Consider the following 21,597-nt stretch of genomic DNA (forward strand, 5'->3'; position numbering starts at 1 on the left):
CAATTGCTGGAAAATTCATGGAGAAAATTTGCTCAGAAATGGGTTGGTAGAGTGAAACAAATAATGGCATCACATAATATGTAGAGAGATAAGTGAGACAAAGATATTATCTGATTGCTGTCCTTATAGCAAGACAGTGAGTATTATTGTCCTCATATTATAGATAGGGATTGAGGCTAAGACTTGCCTAAGACTATCTAGCAAGTTCATGGGAGTTCAGGACTTGATTAATAGCTCAATTTTAGCCACTATACTATACCTGCACTTGTAGTAATAATAATAATGATAACATTCAATTTATATACCACCCTTCAGGACAACCTAATGCCCACTCAGAGTGGTTTACAAAGTATGTTATTATTATCCCCACAACAAAACACCCTGTGAAGTGGGTGGGGCCGAGAGACCTAGAAGCTGGGGCTGACCCAAGGTCACCCAGCTGGCTTCAAGTGGAGGAGTGGAGAATCAAACCCAGTTCTCCAGATTAGAGTCCCACGCTCTTAACCACTACACCAAACTGGCTCTCAAAATGGATAGTAAAATGGATAGTAAAGAGTTAACTGGAACCTGCTTATGGGATGGAGGAAAACTCCACCCCCAAGACTGTTCTCTTACTTGTTTTCCTTTTTTATGTTAGTTTCTTGTTGGTTGAGAATAAAACAGTGTTACATTCAGCAGCTCCTGTGAGTACAGTGATTACAAAATTAGCTATGAGGTGGGATTTTAAGCAATACATTGAAATACTGGGCCACTATTTTAGGCAAATTAGATCACAGAGGCAGCTAAACAGTATTCCTTAGTGTATGTGGCAGCAAAATCTATGTATTCTCGAGAGCCCTTGTCCATCCTGAGAAGCCTGGAGACAAATGTTTAACAGATTTGCAAAAAGTTTTGACTGAACATTATCCTCCTGACCTAATGCCATTGTGGAACATTTTAAATTCCATAAATGGATTAGGAAAAAAGGAGAATCTATTAAACTATATAGCAGAGCTTTAAAAACTTACAGAATGCTACTCATTTGGAAATGTTTTGAAGGATATGTTAAGGGATAGATTTGTTTGTGGAGTGCCAACATAAAAACATTCAAAGGAAGTTATTGTCAGAAGGAAACCTGATTTGGGCCAAAACTGTAGAACTGGTGACAGCCATGAAGGCAGCAGTGAAAAATGTTAAGGGTTTATACCTAAACAGCAAAGACATTCAGGAGAACCCTTTAAATAAAATCCAAAGCCAGAAGCAAATGACTCCAGCACTAGAGGGATGTTTCTGATGTGGAGGAAGTCATTCCGCCTTGGTTTGTTGATATAAAGAATCTCAGTGCCATAAATGCTTAAAAGTGGGAAATTTAGCCAGAAAATGTGGAGACAGTTATAAGAGAGTGCAAGAAGGCCCAAAGAGAGAGACACATCCTCCTAAAGACAAAGGAAAGAAGCTGGAAGCTTGCTATTTGAAAGAGGCAGAGAGGGAAGAAGGCCTTGCCCACACAATGTATTCTATAAAGGCAAAAAGAGTGGAACCCTATACAGTCACTATGGAATTAAATAATGAACCTGTATGCATGGATATAGATACAGGAGCTTCAGTAACCATGATTAATGAAAAGACTTATCGACAGAGTAGAATAGGTTCCAAGGCCTTGGAAAATGCAAAAGTAAAATTGCAGATATACACTGGGGAAAATGTTCCAGTAGTAGGGTCAGTGTGGATCCCTGTGAATTGTAAAAAGCAATGGTGAGATTTACAGGCCACAGTAATGAAGGGTGATAGACCAAATTTACTGGGCAGGAACTGGTTAAAAGAACTGAGATTAAACTGGGAAGAAATGCGTTAACTGAACTTGAAGGGAATGCCAGCAGTACAAAAAGTCCTGAGCGCTCATCCAGCAGTGTTCCAAGAAGGACTGGGGATCTGAAAAGGTGTTAAAGCAAGGGTATATATAAAGGAGAAGACTCAACCAAAATATTTTAAATCTAGGCCTGTTCTATATGCCATTTGGGACAAAATTGAGGTGGAACTGGACAGGCTGGAGAAGGAAGGCATCATCTCTCCTGTGCAGTTTTCAGAGTGGGCAACTTCCATAGTCTCTATGGCCAAATGAGATAAAACCATTTGCATTTGTGGAGACTATAAAGTTACAGTAAATCAAGCCTCAAAATTAGACAACTACCCAATTCAACATACTGAGGACCTACTGGCTATGTCAACATTTTAGCAGGTTGGATATGTCCCAAGTCTACCAACAAATGGAACTGGAAGTGGATTGCAAGAAATTCACCACAATAAATACTCATAAAGGCTTGTACCAATACAACCAACTACCCTAAGGCATTTCCTCAGCCCTGGGTATATTTCAGAACATTATTGAACATTTGTTGAGGGAGAATCCTGTGGTAGTGGTTAGAACTGATGATATCCTTATCACTGGCCCAAACAATAAACTTCATCTTTTGATGCTTAAGTGAATTCTTCAAAGATTAGAGGAATCCAGCCTGCGTTTAAGACAGAACAAATGCTTTTTTATGAAGCCTGAAGTACAGTATTTGGAATATAAAATCAACAAAGAAGGGATGCAGCCTCTGGCTGATAAAGTAATGGCTATTGAAAAGGTCCCAGCACCACAAAATACAACAGAACTCAGAGCCTATTTGGGGATGCTGAATTATTATCACTGATTCCTTCCAAAGTTCTCAGCCCTCTTGGAACCCTTACATTTTCTCTTGAGGAAAGAGACTGTGTGGTGCTGGGGACAGAGGCAAGAAGAAGCTTTTCAAAAATCTATGAAGCTGCTGAAATCTTCAGCTCTACTGGTTCGTTTTGACCCTAAAAGGAATTGATCTTGTCTTGTGATGCTTCATCTTAAGGTGTGGGGGCTGTATTGTCACACAACATGGGAAATAATGAAGAACAGCCTCTAGCATATGCTTCAAGGTCACTCAATCAAGCAGAGCAAGGTTATTCACAAGTGGAGAAAGAGGGCCTAGCCATTATCTTTGGCATTAGTTTCTGTATGAGAAACAATTCACAATTGTCACAGATCATAAACCATTAATTGGACTCTTCAATGAAAATAAAACTGTGCCCACTAAAGGGCCGCCCAGTTACAACATTGGGCTGTGACACTAGCAGCGTACCAATATAAGATAACCTACAGAGCTGGTAACCAACATTGAAATGCAGATGCCCTGAGCAGATTATCGATACCAGGAGCATCAAAGACTGAAGATTCCCCTAAGGAAGTGGCACTGTTAATGGAGCATCTTAATCAAACACCAGTAAAAGCTTCTCATATTAGAGTCTGGACCCGGCAGGATCCAATTCTGTCTCAAGTGACACAGTTCATTCTACACAGCTGGCCCCCACAGAATCCGGGAGAAGTGATTCATCCCTATTGGAGCAGGAGAGATGAATTAAGTGTGGAAAATGGATGTGTATTATGGGGTATTAGGGTTGTGATCCCTGACCAAGGAAGACAGCAAGTTTTACAAGAACTGCATGAAGCCCATCCATGGATCTCTTGCATGAAAGCTTTAGTACACAGCTAAATCTTGTGGCCACATTTAGATGAAGACTTAGAACAGGAGTGCAAACAATATATCCAATGTAAACAACACCAGTAGGCACCAGCACTGGCACCTCTACATCTGTGGGAGTGGCCTGGAAAACCTTGGTTTCAGATACATCTAGATTTTGCAGGACTTGATTATAGTAGATCCCCATTCCAAGTGGATGGAAGTTCATCCAATGAACTCCACAACTTCAGCTTTAATGTGTGACAAAGTGTGACAGACTTTTGCTTGTCATGGACTTCCAGTGGTACTGGTCACAGATAATGGGCCAAATTTTACCAGCCAGAAATTTAAGGAATTCCTGCAGAAGAATGGAATTAAACATATCCAAACATCCCCCTATCACCCAGCTTCAGGTGGTTTAGCAGAGAGAGCTGTCAGAACTTTTAAAGAAGGAATGAAAAAGGTGACTTCTGGGACTTTGCAGACCAGGCTTGATTTCTCTTGAAATATAGAATCACTCCCCCCACCCCAAGACCACCATGAGGGTGAGTTCAGCCCAGTTGTTAATGGGAAGGTGGGTACGGACAGGACCCACTTGGATTTAATGTGTCCTAAATTAGAAGAGGAAGTACAAAGGAAACAAACTTCAAAAAAGTAACCATGATTATCATGCTAAAGACAGAGACTTAGAGTATAGGATCATGTCTATACCAAAAGTTTTAGTACCTCCCAACCTATCTGGATCCCTGGTAGGATTCAAGCACAGATGGGGCTTCTATGTTTTAAGACTGGTTTATGTGGTGGCTGAGTCATCAGGCGGCATCAAGACCACGTCCACCGGAGAACTGATATACAAGAGTCAGAAAAAAAGGGAGAGGAACAGGAATGCCCGAAAAAACAGAGTCCCTATGGCATTACAGAGACTGATGCCAACTGTAATTTGATGCCCTCTTCCAGGTCACCAATTAGGGAAGCTTCTGCAGAAACTGACCTTTCCAGATCCAAGGATAAAAAAGGGGTGGAAGCACATTGCTATCCCGTGAGAGCAAGAAGACCCCCTGGGTATTTGAAAGACTATATTCAAGTGATTACTAAAGAAGAAGAAGGAAGACTTAAAGGGGGAGAAATGTAGTAAAATGGATAGTAAAAAGTTAACTGGAAACTTGATTACGGGATGGAGGAAAACTCCACCCCCTAGACTGTTCTCTTACTTTCCTTTTCTGTGTTAGTTACTTGTTGGTTGAGAATAAAGCAGTGTTACATTCAACAGCTCCTATGAGTACAGTGATTACAAAAGTGCTGGTTGTCAGCTCTGGCTTGGGAGATTCCTGGAGATTTGGTGGCAGTTCCTGATGATATGATGCCACAAGTCTGTCCTCCGAAGCTACAATTTCATAGAATCATAGAGTCATAGAATCATAGAGTTGGAAGGGGCCATACAGACCATCTAATCCAACCCCCTGCCCAGTGCAGGATCAGCCTAAAGCAACTCTGACAAGTATTCATCCAGCCTCTTCTTGAAAACTACCAGTGAGGGGGAGCTCACCACCTCCCTAGGCAGCTGATTCCACTTTTGAACTACTCTGACCGTGAAAAAGTTTTTCCTAATATCCAGCCGGTACCTTTGTGCATGTAATTTAAGCCCATTGCTTCGCATCCTACCCTCTGCTGCCAACTGGAACAGCTCCTTGCCCTCCTCAAAATGACAGCCTTTCAAATATTTAAAGAGAGCAATCGTGTCCCCCCTCAACCTCCTCTTCTCCAAACTAAACATTCCCAAGGCCCTTAGCCTTTCCTCGTAGGGCTCAGTCTCCAGACCCCTGATCATCCTCGTCGCTCTCCTCTGCACCCTCTCGATTTTGGCCACATCCTTTTTGAAGTGAGGCCTCCAGAACTGCACACAATACTCCAGGTGTGGCCTGACCAAGGCAGTATAGAGAGGGGCTATGACCTCCTGTGATTTTGACGCTATGGCCCCTTTGATACAACCCAAGATTGAATTAGCCTTTTTTGCCACCACATCACACTGACTGCTCATATTTAGTTTATAGTCCACTCTTACCATCCATTTCATATATACTACTGCCCAGAAGTGTATCCCCCATCCAGTATTTGTGCTTCCCATTTTTGTGGCCCAGATGTAATACTGTGCACTTGTCTTTGTTGAATTGCATCACAGCTGCCCACAGCTGCCCACTTCTCCAGAGTATTCAGGTCTTGTTGAATTTTAAATCTATCTTCTTGGGTGTTTGCTACTCCTCCCAATTTGGTATCATCAGCAAATTTAATGAGCAGCCCTTCCACTCCTTCATCCAGATCATTGATAAAAATATTGAAAAGTACTGGGCCCAAATCAAGCCCTGTGGCACCCCACTGGACACCTCCCTCCAATCTGATGAAATGCCGTTGACCACCACTCTTTGAGTGCGGTCCTCTAACCAGTTCCCTATCCACCGAACTGTCCTATAGTCCACTCCACAGTCTTCCAGTTTGCCCATCAGAATGTCATGGGGGACCTTATCAAAAGCTTTACTGAAATCCAGATAAATCACGTCAACAGAGTTCACCCGATCCAGTAAGCTGGTCACTCGATCAAAGAAGGAAACCAGGTTGGTCTGGCAAGATCTGTTAGGAACAAAACCATGCTGACTTCATGGGATCACTGAGCAGTCCTCCAGATGCTTACAGATTGATCCCTTTAAAATCTGTTCTAATATCTTCCCAGCAACAGAAGTCAGACTGACCGGCCTGTAGTTTCTCGGGTCATCCTTCTTCCCTTTCTTAAAGATTGGGATAACATTCGCTCTTCTCCAATCTTGTGGCACATCACCAGTCCTCCAGGAGGCCTTGAAGATGATGGACAGGGGTTCTGCAAGTTCTCTGGAAAGTTCTTTCAGCACTCTTGGGTGCACCCCATCAGGCCCAGGGGATTTGTATTCATCCAGTGCAGCCAGATGCCTCTCCACAACCTCTCTGTCAATGTCAATTAGCCACTCAGGTGTCCTGCCACATTTTCTAGTATCTCTAGATGTGCCTGAGTTCTTCAGGGAGAAAACAGAGGCAAAAAAGTCATTAAGCCTGTCTGCTTTTTCTCTGTCCTGCAGCAGAGTTTCTCCATCTACTCCCAACAGTGGTCCAATTGCCTCTTTTACCTTGTGTTTGCTTCTCACATATCTGTAGAAGTTTTTCTTATTGTAGTGAGCCCTCCTGGCCAGACTCAGCTTGTACCTCTCTGATGGCTGATCTGCAGTACCTAGTAACCCTCACATACTCCTCTTTAGAGGTCTGTCCTTCTCTCCATTTCCTGAACATTTTATTTTTCTCTCTTAGCTTATTCTGGAGCTCTCTGTACATCCACATCGGTTTCTTGGAGCCCTTACCATGTTTCCATCTTGCTGGGATAGTGAGGGCTTGAGCTTGCAAAAGCTCGTGTTTGAGAAGGGCCCACCCTTCACTCGCTCCTTTCCCTTCCAGCACACTCCCCCACGGAATGACTCTCATCAAGCCTCTGAGTTCATCGAAGTTGGCCCTACGAAAATCTAACCTATGAGTCTGGCTACAAACTTCCTTGGCCCCCCACAGCAACTGGAATTCATGGAGGACATGGTCACTTCCCCCTAAGGTCCCCACCACCTTCATCTCATCTACCAATTCTTCTTTGTTGGTTAATATCAAGTCTAGTATGGCCGAGCCCCTTGTAGCTTCTTCCACCTTTTGAAAAAGGAAGTTATCTGCCAGGCAGGTCAGGAAATTGCGTGATTCATGACGCTTTGCTGAGCCTGTCTCTCAGCACACATCAGGGAAGTTGAAGTCACCCATAATTACCAGGTTCTGATGTCTGGATACTCTACCAATCTGTTCAAGGGAATTGATCTCTGTTGTCTGCAGATTGGTTGTCATTCTGAGAGAACCCTAAACCCCATTTGGAGGTTGATAATCCTACGTGCAGGTTATAATAATCATTACACAGCAAAAAACTGGCCATTAGTTAATCAGATAATTCAGTTAATCAACAAGCCATACAAATGAGTCAAGTGGGTATTTTCTGAGTAACTTGGGTGCATGACAGTAAAAAGCCTTGCTTAACTGGCATGTTTGGTTAACCAGCAACCCCCAATTCCCCATGGATGCCAGTTAACAATGTTTTTACTGTAGTTGAATGAAGAGTATAAGCTGTTAAGAAAAAACAAAACTAGGAAATACTGATTTGTAAGTAAATAATGTTAACTTCATATCACAAATGTCTTGTGTTTAAATTCCCCAGTGTTCAGTTCTTGTGCATTAACCCTAGATAATTCAATTAACCTTTTTGTTAGGTTTTAATGTGTAAGAAAAAAAATATAAATGAAAAACCTAATGACTTATCATAGGACACTATATTATTCCAAATTTCACTTTAAAAATGTAAACCTCTAAGTTCTTTGCTGGTTCAGCATTATCAAAATTTGGAGATACATTGACATTTTCCCCATCAAGTTTTATTTGAAAGAAGCACAAAATATTCTTTTAAAAACAGGAACAAAGTTTCTTTCCTATTAAGAATTACATTTGTCATGCTTCAGGCAAGGCCACCTTCACAACATCTGTTTTTATCACAGCCCACACAGCATGATCATTCTCTTTTATAATAACAGAGAAAAAAATATAACTACCATTACATAAGAATAATTATAGGCCCCTTGACTGTACCAGTGGGGAGAAACCCTAAGCAGCTCTACTCAGAAATAAATCCAATATTATACAGTGGGGCTTGCTCCCAGGGAAAAAAAAAACGTCCTTAGGATTATAACCTCATATTATGGGTCAAGATTTTTTTAAACAGCTTTTAGTGGAGAGTTTTCAGTGTGTCAGATGTACCATCTTTATGTTGAATTTATTTTTATGACCTTGCAGCATTCTTTTTTTTAAAAAAAGTTAATTCATTTAAAGGTCTATACCCTTCAAAGTCCACTGAAGTCAAGTGGGCTTAGAAAGACATAACTCTTTTTAGAATTGCACTGTTAATGGTGTTTTGTTTCCTCTTCCAAATTAATAAGTCTTTCCAGAATATTGAAAACTGTCTAGCAGAGCAATAAATATTCAGATAGTATTCTAAAATAAGGAACACATTGTTCTGGTATGGCCCATTGAGAAATCTGTGCTCCCCTAACTTTTATTCATTTTGTCCATTATTAATTATTGCATTACCTAGTCCACCGGGAACATCAGAGGGGAATGACAAAATAACATCATAGGGAATAACAAAAATAAACCAATTAAAAAACATTGTATAAAAACAGCCGACTAGCAGCACTGTGAAAACCAGATTAGTGCAACAGAATTCATACAAAACAGTGAAAATCACAGTTTAAAATGAACAAAATTATAGCACAGCCATAAAATCAGATCAAAATCTTCTCTAACTAGAGGATTTAATAAAGGATTAATAATATAAAGTGTAAAATTTTGTAAGTAATTAAGTTTGTGTATTTTATTTCTTCTTGCTAATAATAATATAAGAAGTGAGTTGAAAACATAATTATAGAAAGTCAAATCTGGAGAGAATTGGTATAAAATGTGTTTTAGATGGTATATTACTTCCAAGGATATTGCGAAAGCTAACAAGGACTATAATGGAAAGTGATGGAAATGCCAAAACACGGATGTAACATTTTATCACATGTGGTGGACATGAAAGCTCTTCTATCGAGAGATGGTTTGCACCTCACAAGGTAGGGAAAAATGTGTTTGGTAAGAGCCTTGAAAACCTGATAAGGAGGGCTTTAAACTAAATCCTATGAGGGAGAGAGACAAACATTCAAAGCCTATAACTGGAGAAGGGAACTGAAGACCTGCAGGGAGTGGAACATATGCTAGGAAACATTAAGCCACAGTTAAGCACAGAAACAAAAAACTTAGGGCATATAACTCATGGCTTCTGATGTCTTTACATTAATGCACAGAGTATGAGAAACAAGCAGGAGAAACCTGTCGTAGTACAGGAAGGGGACTTTGACATTAGGCATTACTGAAACTTGGTGGAATGACACTCACAATTGGAATACTAGGATTGAGGGATACAACTTGTTCAAAAGAGATAGACAAGTAAGGAAGAGGGGAGGAGTAGCATTATATGCAAACGATTTATATACTTGTGAGGAAATACATGTATCTGAGCATGGAAATTCAGTTGAGAGTCTCTGGGTAAAAATAAAGTAATAAGAAACAGTAGTGATACTATGATGGGGGTCTGCTATAGACCACCAAGCCAAGCAGAAGACTTGGATGAGACACTCCTAGAATAAATTAATTACAAAGTTCACAAGGAGATGGGACACAGTGGTCATGGGAGATTTCAATTACCTGGATATCTGTTAGAAGTCTAACTCTGCCAAAAATGAAAGATCAAATAAATTCCTGACTTGTCTTGCTCACAACTTCATTTTTCAGAAAGAGAGAAGGAAACAAGGGGTTCTGCTGTCTTGGACTTGATATCAACAGGGAATAACTGGCTGACGAGGTGAAAGTTGTGGGGACTCTGGGTAGCAGTGACCATGTAATTTTGGAATTTACAGTGAACGGCTGTATGTAGTCAGACATATAGGCTGGACTTCAGGAAAGCAAATTTCAACAAACTGAAAGCTATGCTGGGTAGAATCATATGGTCAGAAATACTTAAGGAGAAGGGAGTTCAAGAGGGGTCAGAATTTCTTAAAAACAAAATATTGAAAGCACAATCACAAAAGATTCCTATGAAAAGGAAAAATGGGAGGAGCTTAAAGAAGCCATGGTGGCTTCATAAACAGCTTTCTAATGAATTGAGAAATAAAAAAGACTCATTTAGGAAATGGAAGGAGGGCCTTATAACCAAGGATGAAAATAAATAACCAATGCTTGTAGGGAGAGTATTAAAGCTCAGTATGAGCTTAGGCTAGCAAGAGACACTAAAAACAACAAAAAAGGGTTCTTTGCTTATGTTCAAAGTAAGAAAAAGAACATGGACATGGTAGGCCCATTGCAGGGACAGGGAAGTGAAATTGTAACAGGTGATGAAGAGAGGGGAGAACTCAAATCCTACTTTTCCTCAGTCTTCTCCTGTGAGGGAAATGGTGCTCAACATGGCAATAACGGAACACTTGATGGGGGAAGGGAATTACAGCCTAGGATCAGGAAAGAGGTAGTAAGTAAACACCTAGTTTCTTTACATGGAACTAAGAGCCAAGCTACAAGTGATGCCTAACACAGGTTGAGCACTTGTCAGCTTCCCTCAAGTTTTGATGGGAAATGTAGGCATCCTGGTCTCGCAGCTTGGCTCTCCGGCTGCTGTCCAAGGGACTTTTCAACTGTCGCTTGTCTAACATTCCGCCAAGCTGCCTACATTTCCCATCAAAACTTGAGGGAAGCTGACAAGTGTCCAACCTGTGTCAGGCGTCACTTTGGCTCTAAGTCCTCAGGGCCAGATGAATTGCATCCAAGTGTACTAAAAGAACTCACAGATGTAATTTCTGAGCCTCTGTCCATTATTTTTGAAAATTCTTGGAGATCAGGCGAGGTGCCAGAAGATTGGAGGAGGGCAAATGTTGCCCCCATCTTCAAGAAGGGGAAAAAGGAGGATCCAGGTAATTACTGATCTGTCAGCTTGACATCTATACCTGGAAAAGTCTTAGAACAAATAATCAAACTGTCAGTCCTTGAGCATTTAGAAAGGATGGCTCTGATTACTAAGAGCTAGCATGGGTTTCTCAAAAACAAGTCATGTCAGACTAACCTTATCACTTTTTTTTTTTAAGGTACTACCTTGCTGGATCAGGGGAATGCTGTAGACATAGTTTATCTTGATTTCAGTAAGGCTTTTTGATAAGGTTTCACATAATATCTTTGTCAATAAGTTGGTAAAATGTGGTTTGGAACTTATTACTATTAGGTGGATCTGAAACTGGTTGACAGATTGCACTGAAAGACTGCTAGTTAATGGTTCCTCATCCTCTTGGAAAAGAGTGACAAGTGGAGTTCCACAGGGATCAGTCCTGGGCCCTGGGACCTGTTCTGTTCAACATTTTTATAAATGATTTGGATGAAGGAATACAGGGGATGTTTATTAAATTTACAGGTGATACTAAATTGGGAGGGGGAGCAAGCAAGTATGGTAAAAGACAGTCAGGATACAGAATGATCTTGACAGGCTGGGAAACTGGGCTAAAACAAAATGAATTTCAACAGAGATAAATACAAAGTTCTGCATTTAAGAAGGAAAATTTAAATGCATAATTATAGGATGGAGGAGACTTTTCTTGGCAGTAATAATGTGAAAAGGATGTAGGGGTCTTAGTAGACCATACACTGAACATGAGTCAGCAGTGTGATGTTGTAGCTAAAAATGCAAATGTGATTTGGGGCTGTATCAGCAGAAGCATAGTGTCCAGATCACGAGCAGTGATGGTATCATTCTATTCTGCTCTGGTTAGACCTCACCTAGATTATTGTCAAAAAGAGTCCAGTAGCACCTTTAAGACTAACCAATTTTATTTTAGCATAAGCTTTCGAGAATCAAGTTCTCTTCGTCAGATGCATGATACAGAGAACTTGATTCTCGAAAGCTTATGCTAAAATAAAATTGGTTAGTCTTAAAGGTGCTACTGGACTCTTTTTGATTTTGCTACCACAGACTAACACGGCTAACTTCTCTGCATCTAGATTATTGTGTTCAGTTTTGGGCACCAAAATTTCAGAAGGATGTAGACAAGCTGGAACATGTCCAGAGGAGGACAATGAAGATGGTGAGGGGTCTGGAGACCAAGACCTCTGAGGAAAGGTTGAAGGAGCTTGGAAAGTTTAGCCTGGGGAGGAGATAACTGAGAGATGATATGATAACCATCTTCAAGTACTTGTAGGGCTGTCATATAGAGGATGGTGCAGAGTTGTTTTCTGCTGCCCCAGAAGGTCAGACCAGAACCAACAGCTTGAAATTAAATCAAAAGAGCTTTTGGCTGAATATTAGGAAGAATTTCCTGATATATTGTTGAAGGCTTTCACGGCCGGAGAATGATGGTTGTTGTGGGTTTTCCGGGCTGTATTGCCGTGGTCTTGGCACTGTAGTTCCTGACGTTTCGCCAGCAGCTGTGGCTGGCATCTTCAGAGGTGTAGCACCAAAAGACAGAGATCTCTGTGTCACAGTGTGGACACAGCTGCTGGCGAAACGTCAGGAACTACAATGCCAAGACCACGGCAATACAGCCCAGAAAACCCACAACAACCATCAATTTCCTGATAGTTAGAACAGGTCCCTCAGTGGAACAGGCTTCTTTGGGAGGTGGTGGGCTCTCCTTCTTTGGAGATTTTTAAGCAGAGGCTAGATGGTCATCTGACAGCAATGCTGATTCTGTGAACCTAGGCAGTTCATGAGGGGGAGGGCAGAATGGGTTACATGAGGGCTTAGTTCTTGTGGCCTTCTTACATGCCCAGGGTAATGCTGATCACCACCTTGGGGTCAGGTAGCAATTTTCCACAGGCCAATTTGGCTAGGGGTCCTCGAGGTGTTTTGCCATCTTCAGGGCATGGAGCAGGGGTCACTGGGGCAGTTGGGGGCTAGTTGTGAATTTCTTGCATTGTGCAGAGGGTTGGACTAGATGACCTTAGAGATCCCTTCCAACCCTATGAGTCTATGATTCTATTAAAGAAAGCAAGGAAATATTGGATAGAAATACACAAAGAAATACAAAAGATATTAAAGTTTGAGTAATGGAAGCGCCTTTAGTGGACCATTTTACTCAGTGCCATGGTTTATTCAAGGATTTTAGAGTTTCAGTATTACATGCCTTAGATCCTTTAAGTTTCCCTAACATCCAACAGAAGCTGTTACAATTGGAATCACAATGGAAATTTTGTTTAAGTTCGTTGGCTCCTTATGGTTTAAACAATGCATTAGACCTTTCTTGTTTTTTGTAACAATTATGATGTAAATAGGCTACGTTTCTCCTTTAACAATGGTTTTCATTTAAATACCAAATGGCTTAGTAGCTGACCACGGTGTTGGGTCATCCTTTGAAGCCAACATGGTGGTAGTGAAATGATGTCAGATTGAAGAGTTGTGAGTATATGGGTTTGCTTATGATGTTTTGTCCATATTATTAAGGTTTACAACAGGATAATGGCTGTGTGTTTGCTATGTATTAGATTCTGAAAGCAGAAGCCTATGAAGAAGTGATCTTACGAAACGGGATTGCATAAATTTCTGCTGGCAAAACCTGTAGGTGTGGTGTTTGTTTCAGCTTTGCGGATTACAGCAGCCTCACAGGCAATCTTACAAATCTATACTGAAGTTTCTCAGCTCCTTGAGGCATTGTTTACAGCTTCGGCATTCTACAGGCATCTTTACAGCTGTAAATTAAAGTCTTTCAGCCCATTGGGGCTTCTGGATACTTACAAGTAAATATACAAGAGACTCTTTAAGTGCTCAATTACATGGAAATATGCAACAGACTCTTTAAGCGTTCATTGTTTCTGTGATCCTTGGATTTTGTATGAATGGTTGTAGTTTTAAAGTGTTTTGAATTGATTACATCGTCTCCACCAGTTGGACTGTTTTGCAACAATTGCATATGTATTTATTGTGATATTTATTGATGTATTTATTCAATTATTGAATGTATGGTTAACTGTTGGTTGTATGTGAATTGTTATTTACTGTGGAATACTCTGTGCACTTTGTCACTTTAATATACTGTAAAATATTTGGAAATTAATTAACTACCTTTAATTATACACTCTTGGAAGTGTAGTTTGTAATAATTGGTTCTTTGTTTACAGAGTAGCCCTCCTGGTTGTACATACATCTTCTGGGCATGGAGCAGGGGTCACTGGGGCAGTTGGGGGTGGGTAGTTGTGAATTTCTTACATCGTGCAGTGGGTTGGACTAGATGACTCTAGAGGTCCTGTCATAGCCCAGTCTGAGAGTGAGGTCTCCTCTGGAGGAGAGGAGCCTCGTGTAGCCAGCCAGGACTCCTCAGGAGAAGAAGAGTTCTGTGTAGCCAGCCCTAGCCCTGACTCAGCAGAAGCCAGCAATCATGAGCAGCAGCTCACAGCTCACAGCTAGCAGCTGAGACACCAGCACCCTCTAGCCCCAATACCACAGGGGAAGCTCAGCCAGGAACTTCCACAGGGGAGGCTCAGTCAGGGACTGCCAGCACCACAGGGGAAGCCCAGCCAGGGGCTTCCACCCCCCCAGGCTCACCCACACCTAGAGAGCGCCGCAGGCAGTGCCAGAGACTGGAACTGCAGGAGAGACGGCGCAGTGCTCGTCTCCTGAGCCAACGCCAGCTGCTGGAGAGTGATGATGAGTAGCATCAGGATGGAGCCCCAGCAGCTGGCTGAAAATCACGCCTGGCTATAAAAGCCAGTCAGGAGCAACTGCCAGGCGTGGAAGCAACGTGTCAACTACCTGCAACCACTCCCTGGTACCTTGTGTCTTGCTCTTGCCTGCACCTTGACTTGATACCCTCGTGCTCTGACTTACGGACTGGACCTGGCTTGTGACTTTTGAACACCCCTTGGCTTCGTGCTAGTACCTGGACTCCCAGCTTGGGCGGGCCCAGCCCATGACAGATTGCTTCCACCACAAAACTTCCCAGCATGGACACGGCGATGCCCACCCTGGGGAGCCTGGCTCTGCTGCAGGATCAGGTACTGCAATTGACTCAAGCACTGGTGACTTTGCAGCAGCAGATTGCCACCCTACTTGCTGCCCCTGCTGCACTGCCGCCTGCTAAATGCCCAGTGAAGCTTCCTGACAGTTTTGAGGGCGATGTGGAGGAATTCCCAGCATTTCTTGCCCGCTGCCAGCTATATATTGAACTCCGGGCCAGAGACTTTCCCACAGATAAAAGCAAGGTCGGCTTTATCCTCAGCCTGTTAAAGGGGCAGGCGGCAAGATGGGCCACACCCTTGTTACTGGCCAAATCCCCACTGCTAGGGGATTTCCCAAACTTTGTGGCCCACATTTCTGCCGCCTTTGCGAACCCCCTGAAGGCCATCAAAGCAAACCAAAGAATACGTGCCCTCACCCAGGGGAATGGGACTGTGGCCCAATACACCACTGAATTCCAGTTACTGGCCCAGGACCTGGGCTGGAACGAAGCTGCCCTCGCCGACCAGTACCTGGAGGGCCTATCTGAGGAGGTATTGGATGAAGTGGCCCGATCCAAACGACCGAGAGAACTACAAGCGCTCATTCTCCTATGCTTGCGAATCGATGGGCGGCTAGAGAACCGGAGACAAGCCCGTGTGCTAAGCTGTCCTCCGCCCCAGGCCTCACCTGCCAAGGCAGCAGAACTAGCACCCTCGAGCATGCCTTGTACCCATTTGCCTCCTGAGGAGAAGGAGCGGCGTCACACCCACAACCTCTGCTGGTACTGTGGTGGGGTGGGCCACTACGCCAATGACTGCCCTGCAAAAAGGAGGGCCCCAGCTTTAGCTCTGGAGCGGACTCCTGCTAAACAACTTGTTGGAACAGCCAATGCCTCCTGTGACCATCCCGAACCATTCCTGGTGCCTGTAAAGCTGTGCCTGCCCGACGGCCGATGCCTATTTGTGTATGCCATGGTAGATTCAGGGGCATCCCGCTGCTTCATGGATATCAAGTTTGCCGCACAGCACAGGATTCCCTTGCGGGCAAAGAAGACCCCCACTGTAGTGGAGGCCATTGATGGGCGGCCTCTGCGTTCTGGGCCAGTGGTCAAGGAAACCCAGGACCTTCTCTTGCAGATCCAGCATCACCGTGAGCAGCTCTGCTTCGATGTTGTGGGCATCCCCCACTTTCCGCTGGTCCTGGGGCTCTCCTGGCTCTGTTGCCATGATCCAGTTATTCGGTGGGGCCAGCAGGACCTTCGCTTCCGGACACCCTGCCCACATGAAAATAAACGCACGGGTCCAATTGCAGCCGCTGCACAAGGGGCCTTTGCACTACCGGAGATATATGCAGATTTTGCAGATGTGTTTGAGGAAAAAGGGGCAGACCAACTCCCCCCGCATCGGCCGTATGACTGTGCTATTGACTTAATCCCCGGCGCCCCCCTGCCAGTGGGACGCCTGTACTCGTTATCGGAGCCTGAGCTGGCCGCACTCCGGGACTTCCTCACAACCAATCTGCATCGAGGATTCATCCGCCCCTCCACCTCGCCCACCTCTGCCCCAGTCCTCTTTGTTAAAAAGAAAAGTGGAGAACTCCGGCTCTGCAATGACTACCGGGCCCTGAACAAAATCTCTGTCCGAGACCGGTATCCACTGCCACTGATCTCCGACCTCCTGGAGCAAGTTAAGGGAGCCCAGATCTACACCAAGCTGGATCTTCGGGGAGCCTACAGCCTGGTGCGCATCCGGGAAGGCGATGAGTGGAAAACTGCCTTTAGTACCAGGTATGGACAATACGAGTACATGGTAATGCCCTTTGGCCTGACTAACGCGCCCTCGGTGTTTCAGAGGTTTATGAATGATATCTTTCATGACCTGCTGGATCAGTTCGTCATCATTTACTTGGATGATATATTAATTTATTCCCGGAACCCGGCTCGACACCCCCAGCACGTGCGCATGGTGCTGCAAAGACTCCGGCAGCACGGCCTGTTTGCCAAGCTGGAAAAATGTGCATTCCACCCGCTTGCCGTAGAATTCCTCGGCCATGTGATCTCGCCCCGGGGTATCCAAATGGACCCAGCTAAGGTCGAAGCGGTACAGACCTGGCAACCCCCCCACTCACGGAAGGATGTGCAACGATTTCTGGGGTTTGCCAACTACTATCGGCAGTTCATCCCCCAGTTTGCATCCATAGCTGTTCCCCTTACCCGGCTTCTCCGGCCTCGAGAACCCTTCCATTGGACACCGGAAGCCAATGAGGCATTCCAGACCTTGAAGGCACGCTTCATCACACAACCGGTACTCCGATACCCAGATACCCAGCTACCTTTCGTAGTTGAGGCGGACACCTTCAGCACTGCCATCGGAGCGGTGCTCTCACAACGCGCAACCTCCTCCAGCGTCCCCCAACCCTGTGCCTACTACTCTCGCCAGCTTACCCCTGCAGAAAGGAACTATACCATCTGGGAGCGGGAGCTGCTGGCAATAAAGGCAGCCTTCGAGGTTTGGCGGCACCATCTGGAGGGGGCTCAACACCCTGTCCGAGTGCTCACTGATCACCGGAACCTTGAACATCTCCAAACCGCCCGCCGCCTCAACCAGAGGCAGATCCGCTGGTCATTGTTCTTCTCCCGCTTTGACTTCAGGATCACGTATGTCCCCAGTTCCCAGAATAAGAAAGCCGATGCTCTGTCCCGGAAACCAGAGTACAACTCATCCCCAGGCTGGGAAGAGCCTCTAACTACTATCCTGGCTCCCGAAACTTTCGCTGTCGCGCAACCCTCCCAGGGGCTGGTTGAGGAGATACTGGCTCAACAGGTACTGGACCCAGTTGCCCAGAAATACCTCCAGAAGGTCCGGGAGCCGCACCAGCTCCAGGCGGATGGCTTCGCAGAGGAAGAGGGGCTACTGACCCATCGAGGCCGAATTTATGTACCACCTGGCCCGCTGCGAATGAAAGTCCTGCAACTGGTCCATGATTCCAGACCCGCTGGGCACTTCGGTCGCCACAAGACAACCCATCTCTTGATCCGTGACTTCTGGTGGCCCCGGGTGCAATCAGATGTGGCCCGGTACATGGCAGCCTGTGAGACGTGTAGGCGGGCCAAGGATTCCCCTGGCAAACCCTCCGGCCTTCTGCATCCGCTACCCACACCCACTGGGCCATGGAGGACTATTTCCATGGACTTCATTACAGATCTGCCCTGCTCCAAAGGCCATACCTGCATCCTGGTGGTGGTGGACTTATTCACAAAAATGGCCCATTTCATTCCCTGTTCTGGACCCCCCACCGCTCAGGACACTGCACACCTGTACCTTCAGCATGTCTTTCGACTTCATGGGCGACCGGACCATGTAATTTCCGATCGGGGAGTTCAATTCACCTCTAGGTTTTGGCGGGCACTGCACTCCCTTCTTGGCACCCAAGTCCACTTATCCTCAGCACACCATCCCCAGTCCGACGGGCAAACGGAACGCACCAATGCAACCCTGGAGCAGTATCTGAGATGCTATACAAACCATCAACAGGATGACTGGCTAGCCCTACTGCCTTTGGCCGAGTTCGCATATAACAATGCAGTGCACTCCTCCACCCAACAGACCCCCTTTATGGCTAACTATGGCCATCACCCTCGCTTCTTTCCTAGCACCGCACCCTCGTCAGGAATCCCAGCTGCGGACTATCGCCTCCAGGAACTTCAATACATGCATGAGCTGTTGCGGGAGCAACTCCAGCTTGCCAAGGAAAACTACAAGGGAGCTGCGGATCGGAAACGGCAACCTGGTGTTCCCCTGTCCGTAGGTGACCAGGTCTGGTTATCCACCCGCCATATCCGCAGCCAACGGCCCTCCAAAAAGCTGGATGCTTGGTTCCTTGGACCCTTCGTGATCACCGACCAGGTGAACCCCGTAGCCTACCGCCTGCAATTACCACCGACCCTCCCGATCCATCCCGTGTTTCATCGGTCCCTTCTAGTCCCGGCGTCACCCCCAGACCTGCACCATCCCGGGCCACCACCTCCTCTGCCTCCGATTACCATTTAGGGGCAAGAAGAATATGAGGTCGCCCAGATCCTGGACTCCCGTCGCCGGCGGGGGCAAGTGCAGTACTTGGTGGACTGGAAGGGGTATGGACCGGAAGACCGCTCATGGGAGCCGGCTGTGAACATTCATGCCCCCCGTCTAGTCCGACAATTCCATCGGGCCTATCCTCAGAAACCGGGGGGCGCCCGGGCCACAGAGGAGGGGGGGCCTTGGGAGGGGGGATGGTGTCATAGCCCAGTCTGAGAGTGAGGTCTCCTCTGGAGGAGAGGAGCCTCGTGTAGCCAGCCAGGACTCCTCAGGAGAAGAAGAGTTCTGTGTAGCCAGCCCTAGCCCTGACTCAGCAGAAGCCAGCAATCATGAGCAGCAGCTCACAGCTCACAGCTAGCAGCTGAGACACCAGCACCCTCTAGCCCCAATACCACAGGGGAAGCTCAGCCAGGAACTTCCACAGGGGAGGCTCAGTCAGGGACTGCCAGCACCACAGGGGAAGCCCAGCCAGGGGCTTCCACCCCCCCAGGCTCACCCACACCTAGAGAGCGCCGCAGGCAGCGCCAGAGACTGGAACTGTAGGAGAGACGGCGCAGTGCTCGTCTCCTGAGCCAACGCCAGCTGCTGGAGAGTGATGATGAGTAGCATCAGGATGGAGCCCCAGCAGCTGGCTGAAAATCACGCCTGGCTATAAAAGCCAGTCAGGAGCAACTGCCAGGCGTGGAAGCAACGTGTCAACTACCTGCAACCACTCCCTGGTACCTTGTGTCTTGCTCTTGCCTGCACCTTGACTTGATACCCTCGTGCTCTGACTTACGGACTGGACCTGGCTTGTGACTTTTGAACACCCCTTGGCTTCGTGCTAGTACCTGGACTCCCAGCTTGGGCGGGCCCAGCCCATGACAGGTCCCTTCTAACCCTATTTCTAACCCTTCTAACCCTATGATTCTATTAAAGAAAACAAGGAAATATTGAATAGAAATATATGAAGAAATACAAAAGATATTAACGTTTGAGTTTTTAATGAACCCCCAAAATATGTTATTAAATATTTTGCCAAGAAGTATTACAAAAATACATGGTAGACTATTTAAATATATGCTGACCGTGGCACCAGTAATATTTGCAGCAAAATGGAAGGCAGAAAGATGTCCAGATTTGATGGAATGGAAGAATAAGATGTATGAATATGCATCAGTGCAAAAATTAACATCTTACATATATAATAGGCCAATCCCAGAATTCCAAGAAAAATGGAAAATATTTTTTGATTGTCGTTGAAAATTAATAATAATTATTATTAAATATGAAGGTAGATGGAAAGATATTTAAATAGAAGTTAAAATTAAGAAAATATATAAGCAAGTTTTATGTGGTTGTTGGGGGTTTTCCGGGCTGTCTTGCCGTGGTCTTGGCATTGTAGTTCCTGACGTTTCGCCAGCAGCTGTGGCTGGCATCTTCAGAGGTGTAGCACCAAAAGACAGAGATCTCTCAGTGTCACAGTGTGGAAAAGATGTAGGTCATTTGTATCTACTCAGGAGGGGTGGGGTTGAGCTGAGTCATCCTGTAAGAGTTTCCCCGGGTGTGGAATGCTAATGGCGGGAGGCTTCACTGTATCCTGAGGCGGTTCTTTTGCATATGGATATGCAAAAGAACCGCCTCAGGATACAGTGAAGCCTCCCGCCATTAGCATTCCACACCCTGGGAAACTCTTACAGAATGACTCAGCTCAACCCCACCCCTCCTGAGTAGATACAAATGACCTACATCTTTTCCACACTGTGACACTGAGAGATCTCTGTCTTTTGGTGCTACACCTCTGAGGATGCCAGCCACAGCTGCTGGCGAAACGTCAGGAACTACAATGCCAAGACCACGGCAAGACAGCCCGGAAAACCCCCAACAACCATCGTTCTCCGGCCGTGAAAGCCTTCGACAATACATCAAGTTTTATGTGATTTAATTGATGTTAAAATGACTTAAATGATAATAGTTTATTCATTATATTTTTCTCTTATAGGTTCTAGGTGTGGTGTTTAGGTTTTTATGTAGAGATAAATGTATAAATAAAAATAAATAAATAAATCATCTCTACAATCATCTATTACAGTCATCAGCAGAGATAAGATTTAGATAGTTGTTTGATGTAGTTCATGTTTTATGTGTTTATGTTTGAGTTTGTTTGAAATAAATAAAGTAAATAAAAAAGAAATATAAGAAGTGTTGGTTGTGACCAAAGCTCTCCTGAGGTATAAGTTTAAGGTACAAGGCAAGTACAAGGCAATCCCAAGCAGAGTTACTCTAGTCTAAGCCCACTTAAACCACTAAGTAATTTTGCTTAGGTTTGCTCTGACAAGGAAGAACAGAAATAAAGGTCTAAAGGCAAAGGTTATAACCAGGGCTTTTTTTCTGGGAAAAGAGGTGATGGAACTCAGTGGGTGGCCCT

This window comes from Eublepharis macularius, chromosome 8, assembly GCF_028583425.1.
Source record: "Eublepharis macularius isolate TG4126 chromosome 8, MPM_Emac_v1.0, whole genome shotgun sequence".
Lineage (NCBI taxonomy): Eukaryota > Metazoa > Chordata > Lepidosauria > Squamata > Eublepharidae > Eublepharis > Eublepharis macularius.